The sequence below is a fragment of the Peromyscus maniculatus genome, chromosome 1 (assembly GCF_049852395.1).
Source record: "Peromyscus maniculatus bairdii isolate BWxNUB_F1_BW_parent chromosome 1, HU_Pman_BW_mat_3.1, whole genome shotgun sequence".
NCBI lineage: Eukaryota > Metazoa > Chordata > Mammalia > Rodentia > Cricetidae > Peromyscus > Peromyscus maniculatus.
Genome location: NC_134852.1, coordinates 148,913,516 through 148,920,167, shown reverse-complemented (window position 1 = coordinate 148,920,167; position 6,652 = coordinate 148,913,516). Strand labels below are relative to the sequence as shown.

At 46.3% G+C, this 6,652-nt stretch overlaps 1 long non-coding RNA gene across 1 annotated transcript; it reads right to left on the bottom strand.

The window, feature by feature from the left end:
* Positions 1-859: 859 nt before the first annotated feature.
* On the bottom strand, positions 860-6,436 carry LOC121832432 (uncharacterized). The gene is made up of 3 exons (XR_013049902.1): positions 5,449-6,436; positions 4,103-4,187; positions 860-1,455 (listed from the first exon to the last, which is right to left on the bottom strand). It is a non-coding gene; the product is annotated as an uncharacterized LOC121832432 (long non-coding RNA).
* Between the last annotated feature and the right edge of the window lie 216 nt (positions 6,437-6,652).

Genomic DNA, 6,652 nt, shown 5'->3' with positions numbered 1-6,652 from the left:
AGATGCCTAACACAATGGGGTCTGCTGCACTCCTGGTGCCGTGTGCAGTGGTGGCCCTGGATTTGTCACACAATACAGGGGCTTGTGGCTCTCTCCTGCCTTCTTTCTGCCACCACCCCCAGGCCTAGTCCCTCCTGCTGGCAGGATAAGTTCATACATGGACGTCAAGATGTTACCCAAATGTTAACAGCTACCCCTCTTCTCTCTGCTTCTTACATACAAACTCTTTTAATGAACTCGCTGACTGGTTGACTTCCCATCTCATGTCTCATTGGCTGTGGTGACACATGTCCATACCAAAGCTACCTCTGGATAAGACAATATCCCCTTCTGAGGAGAGTGTGGCTGTGTGCTACAATCTGAATATGCTCCCCAAATCTCACAAGAAGATGCCCATCAAAGCCTAAGCAGATGCCAGCGGCATGAGCATGGATTTCCAGCCCTCAGTCTGGGAGCCAAGTCAAACTCCATTCTTTGTATGTTTCCTGACCTTCCTAATAATGCTATAGCAATGTAAGATGGACCAAGACAGCATGTTCCACAAATGCAGCACCACCTAATCCCTGCTGGATTTGTGTTGATCTGCTTGGGCTGTCATAACCAAATACCATCCCAAGTAGCTGAAGTAATGAGCAGTAACTGTTTCAAAGTTCTGAAAGTCCAAGTTGAAGGTGTTCATCTCTCCGAGAGGCTTGCAGATTTCTACCATTGATGAGTGCATCGTAATGTCTGCTAGTGAGGGTACCCATCAAACTGGGTTACGGTCCCACCCTTCTGCAGCAGGTGCAACCTTTACATCTTCTTTGAAAACCCCCTTTTCATGTGTGGCAACCTCACAAGCTAGGGCTGATTCAACTCATTAAAAAGAGAGGAACACAATTCAGTTTATTGGAAAGGCAAGAGGTTTGCCAGAAAGAATTGAGTAGAGGGAACTTGCTATTGGGTAGATATTAAGCAACCTTCCATAACAGACCCAGAGTTAAGAAAAAATATTCCCGATTTTCATAGTGATCTTCTCCTCTGATTGTGGAACCAGAGGTGACTTCCGCCCTCTCCTTTGTGAAGTTGCGGCTGCAGAGCAGAGAGTATTTACCTGGATAGTCTACCAAATTGCATAACATAGAACTTTATAACATTTGCAGGGAACAGCTTCCACATGGCTGCAAGCTGCACCATCCCAAGAGCTCAGGCAGTAAACAGTGCTGAGGACATTTGGGCTCCAACTGACCAGACGAGGGTAAGGCCCTGGCTTTGCACTGGGGCATTCTCCAGAGACCTAAGAAAATGCAATTTTGAAAAACAATGCACTGTGGCATTTACAACGTGCACCATAGGAAACCAGGTGACAGTGACATGTACAGCAGAGAGTGGAGACTGAAGCTTGCTGCTGTGAGCTTCTGTAGCCAAGGTGCAGCTGCTGAAGGTCGGTTGTGGCATTTTAATTATGCATGTTTCCTATAAAGAATAATATATTAGTATCAAGAGGTGATTGTTCCCAGAATACAAGAATGGTTTACATTAAAAATCAATCAATTTACTTCACCATATTGAAATGATAGGGGGAAAATCATGACTTAAATCTGAGCAGAAAATTCCCTTGACAGGCCCCTATGTCCATCCTGAAACTGTGGCCAGCTATAAACAGTAAAGGGCACCTCAGCTTCAGCACTGCCCCAAAGGGGATGTGACCTTGATGTGGCCTTGACGTCTCAGCCCCTTCTGAGTAGACTTGTGAATTCTCTAATGCTATCCTTTATAGGTTTTGTGGCGGGGGGAGGGCTCTTCCAGGTACTGTAGTTTTTATGTGACCATTTCATTTGATCTTAAGAGTTATGATAAACTAAGAACACAATGCACCATTTGCACAGGGATAGGCAGGCAGGCCACACGGACTGGATGTAATGTGCAGGTACCAGTGGAGATGAAGAGTCACAAGGAATAGTTACAAATGGCCATGGCCTCCGGACATCTGTCACTCTAGGAAAGCAGCGAGAAAACTGTAAAGAACTGTCAAATTCAGAATTCTTAAAATTAACTACAAGTTTGCAACAATCTTAGAAGCACTTGTTTAAGAAAAATGGTTGAATCTTGAAACTGTATCCATAATATACGAATGACTCATATAACTCGAGAAGATGAACAATCTAATAAAAATGGTAAAAATATTTGGATAGGCACTTCAATAAAGTATTACACTACAAACTCAAACTACATATTTTAAATAAATGCATTTTATCCCATGCAAATCAAATATCAGTGCAAGTGATTTCAAATTTTAATATTAAAAGCTCAGCAACATATTTGAAACAACACTTGGTGAGGGAGTACACAGGCACATGAAAAGTCACTCAACGTCTTTAGTGACTGTCCAAAGGCAGATTGAAGCCCCCTGTGAGCTATGTAGCATTAGGATGGGATGGTGTTCAAGGCTCTCTCAGGGGCGGGGGTGATGTCTACACCCTGACTGTCAAGGTACCCTGGTGCTGGCATTTGTCAAAACATTTTAAATGGATGCATTTTATTGCACATAATGGACATTTAAGTAAAGTTTACTTATGAAGCTGATTTTTTTTAAAAGATGACACTTACGAAGAGAAAACCAAAATCACGTTCCTTCCAGTAAATTCTCCCTCACAATTTCAGTAGACAAAATGCCAAGCATTTCTTCAAACTGTAGAGTTGACAATGTGTCGTGGGAACAGTGGGCACACAGTTCCTGTCTCTTCTGTGGTGGTGTCTTATGTGACAGTCTCTGCGAGGCTCCCAGAAGCAAATGCCAATGTGCCCAGAACAGAGAACCCACCCAGCAGAAGGGTCTCTTTCAGATAGGTGCAACTGAGAAGGGGACAGTCTTGAAGTAGCCAACTTCAGCCAGCAAAAGTGCAGGACAGCGAAGCGCCCAAGGTTTCGCTGAAGAACCTGTGAGGAAGTCCGGGGGCAGAGTACAAATCTCTGTTCTCCAGACCGTGTGGATTCTGCACCGTGTCCACGGAGCAGGGGCCAGATCATGTGCTTTCAAAAACAGGGTGCAAAGAATTCTGGGGTGTGTGTGTGCTGCTCTGGGCCATCCTGTGTCACTGTGATGGGTGACCTTGGTTGTCAACCTGAGAGCATCTGGAATCACCTAGGAGACAGGTCTGGAGGACGGGAGGTGAGGGCACTTCCAGGAAGGATTAGTTGGGGAGAAGTCCCTCCTGGGGGAACTGTACATTCCTCTGCGGGAGCAGTTGTGCTGCCTGCTTGTCTGCACGTCTTGCTAGTAAGTTCATCTATTCCATGGTGTTGCTGGCCCTGCTATCCTTCACTGATATCCGAGCCCAGAGTCTTGGCCTTCCAGTGCACCCCAAAGACCAGCAATTCTCCAGGAATAATTTATCCTTCTGAGGCAGTTTCAGACTACCGAGGCATCTAGTTTTGTGGACTGAAGAACTACTGGCCCTCAGCCTCTCAGGGCCATTGTTGGACTACCCAAGCCCCATTGTGTAAGCTATTTTACTAAATCCACTTTTGACATTTGTGTGTGTGTGTGTGTGTTGTGTGTGTGTGTGTGTGTGTGTGTGTACACAAATCAGTTCTACTTCACACATATAATCCGTTCTATTCCTTTGGAGAACTCTAATGTAGTCATCATTAAACACTGCAGACAGTGGTGGGGTATGTAGCTAGAGTTTTCCTGCCTTGCCCACAGTCAGGACAAATCTCTGTCACCCGCCAGTCCCATAGCAGCTCTGACCCAACCAAGTAAACACAGAGACTTATATTGCTTACAAACTGTATGGCCATGGCAGGCTTCTTGCTAACTGTTCTTATAGCTTAAATTAATCCATTTCCATAAATCTATACCTTGCCACGTGGCTCATGGCTTACTGGTATCTTCACATGCTGCTTGTCATGGTGGTGGCTGGCAGTGACTCCCTTTCGCCTTCTTGTTCTTTCTTTTCTCCTCTCTGTTAGTCCCGCCTGTACTTCCTGCCTAGCCACTGGCCAATCAGTGTTTTATTTATTGACCAATGAGAGCAACAGATTTGACATACAGACCATCCCACAGCAGGGGTATCCATTCTACTTTTCAGAGGAGAAAGCAGATGAATTAGAATTTTACCTGGAACCTTGACTCGAAACCACATTGTTCAGAAAGCCTGATGTGCCTTGGAGCTTTTGTCAATGTAACTCAAACGCAGACATACCTGGGTGGAAGAAATAACAGTTGGGGAATTGTGTTAATCAGATAGGCCTGAAGGCATGTCTGTAGGGTATTTTCTTAACTGTTAATTGATGTGAGAGGGCCCAGGCTGTCGTGGGTGATGCCATCCTTGAGCAGGTGGGCCTGGGCAGTGTAAGAACAGTCTCTGAGCAAGCCATGGAAGTGAGTCAATGAGTAGCTTCCTCCATGGTTCTTGTTTGAGTTCCTGACCCGACTTCCCTCCTGGACGGACTATAAAGGGAACATATAAGCCAAATAAACCCTTTCCTCCCCAAGTTGCTTTTGGTCATAGTGCTTATCACAGCCACAGAAAGAAAACTAAGATATATCTCCTCTGATTCACTGATGGCCACACCGTAGCACAGAGGTGCAAAGAATGTTCAAAGAGACCGAGGGAGCAGAGCCAGAAAGCAGAGGCCAACTGGACCACAGCAACAGGAACCAACTACACCAGAGGAAATGCTCAGAAGAGGAAGCAAGCAAGCCTCTGAGTAGCAGAGCCATCTCAGACCCTGTGTCTTGTAAGAGGTGAATTTCAGGAGATAAAGAGAATGTCTACCCACCAGTAAGTGGACAAATAACCATGTTTGAAAAGGCAAAAGGCATTTTCTGAAGAAGGCATTCGAGGGCTGGGGAGAGGGCTCAGTGGGTAAAGAACCTGCTGTACACGTGTGAGGGCTGAGCTGGGACCCCCCCCCACCCCCGCACACATCTGTATTTTCTGTACTCCTCCAGTGAAATGGTGGGGGGCAGAGGTAGGCTCCCTGGAGGCTCAGTCTGGCATATGCAGCAACAGACAAGAAATCCTACCTGCCCTCCATCAGGTCAAAAGCCAGAACCCACACTGGATACTATCCACTGACCTCTGCCCACACTCACACACAGGGACATGCACACACACACACACACACACACACACACACACACACTCACACATTGCAATAAAAAAGACACAGAAAAGGCTAGTGACCAACACATACACAAAAAGGAGGCTTGATGTTACTAATCATAGGAATTGGGATCAAAGCCATAAGAAATGGGTGTCCCCTCACACTCATGAGGATGGCTGCCACAAAACTAAACAGAACATGAAAAGTAAGTGGGAAAATGTACAGAAATTGGGACTCTGAACTTTTGGTAAAACGTAAGACAGTGCAGCTACTGTGGAGAACAATGTGGCCGTTTCTCAAAAATTAAAAATAGGATGGCCATATGATACAGAAGTCCCACTTCTGAGTACATACCTCCAATCTTTTTTCTTGAAATAAAATGAATGAAGGTGAAGGAGGCATGGCCTGACATTTTCTCTGTGGAAAGATAGAAGGAGAAAAGAAGGCATTGGGAGGGGGGATCCCCCACTTGCAGTGAGGGGGCACAGCTCTTGCTCTGCTGAGGTGGAACTGGTCGGTGACCACACAGAAGCGGCCACAAAATGGTACAGAAAACAGGTACACACAATACTTTTCAGTGCTACCTCCATCCCACCTCCACCCCCAGACAACATTCTAAATAACTTCTCACGGTCCACGTACCAACTGTCCTTTAATGCAGAGGCTCCTCACAGCAACCCTTCCCAGCAGTGTGTGGAGTGATGAAGCTGTGTGTGGGCTGATGGTAATTAGTGCTTCAGGAGAAGTCTGTCCTTGGCACGGAGGAGGACTCCCTTCCCACCGCAGAGCAAGCACATGCTTTGCTTGGATTTGGCTCCGTGGCAGAGTGGGTGGGCCTGGAAGGCTGAGAACCCCCTCTCCTCATACTTAAAGCCCAAGGGGGCAACTTCTGCTTTTGAAGTTACCCTCATCCGGATACCCCAGGCTATGGTTTCAATGGCACCATCTTGGGTTTGCTAAAGGTTTTTGCAACTAGACTGGTCTATTGCCAAAACAAAAACAAGAACAAAAACAAAACAACAACCAGAGCCATTTTATGCTCTTTGTCTTTTGAAAGGTTGTGTGTAACCATCCTGAACGAACTTTCCCATCGGCTTCATTTTTAGAGCAATGTGCGAAGTGGTGTCTGTTTACCCGACTTGCTCATTGCCACTCACAGAGGCCACGCTGATAACACTGACTTGCTGTCTTTGCTCTCTAGCTTGAGTGGAATTCTAGTACCATGTGGAGTTGGGGAAATAGAGGATCTTCCAGTTTTGATGATGTCATGGTCATCAGTGCCTATGCTATGTTGAAGAGAGTGGTCAGCATCGTGTGAAAAGCCCAAGTCCACAGGACTTAACTTCTGGGCTGGACCTTGGAGGAAGTAGAGTGTTGATGGTGACAGAAAGCGTGTGGCACATTTGATGCTTTGCAGGGAAAGAGGAAGCAGCCAAATGTCCTCCTGGTCAGGGAGGACAGGCATGCCAGTGAACTGGTGGGACCTTACCCTCTGGGGTATCCTGAATGACCCTGGGTTGGAGAGGACCCAGGGGACATCTTGCTCAGCTCTGTCCCC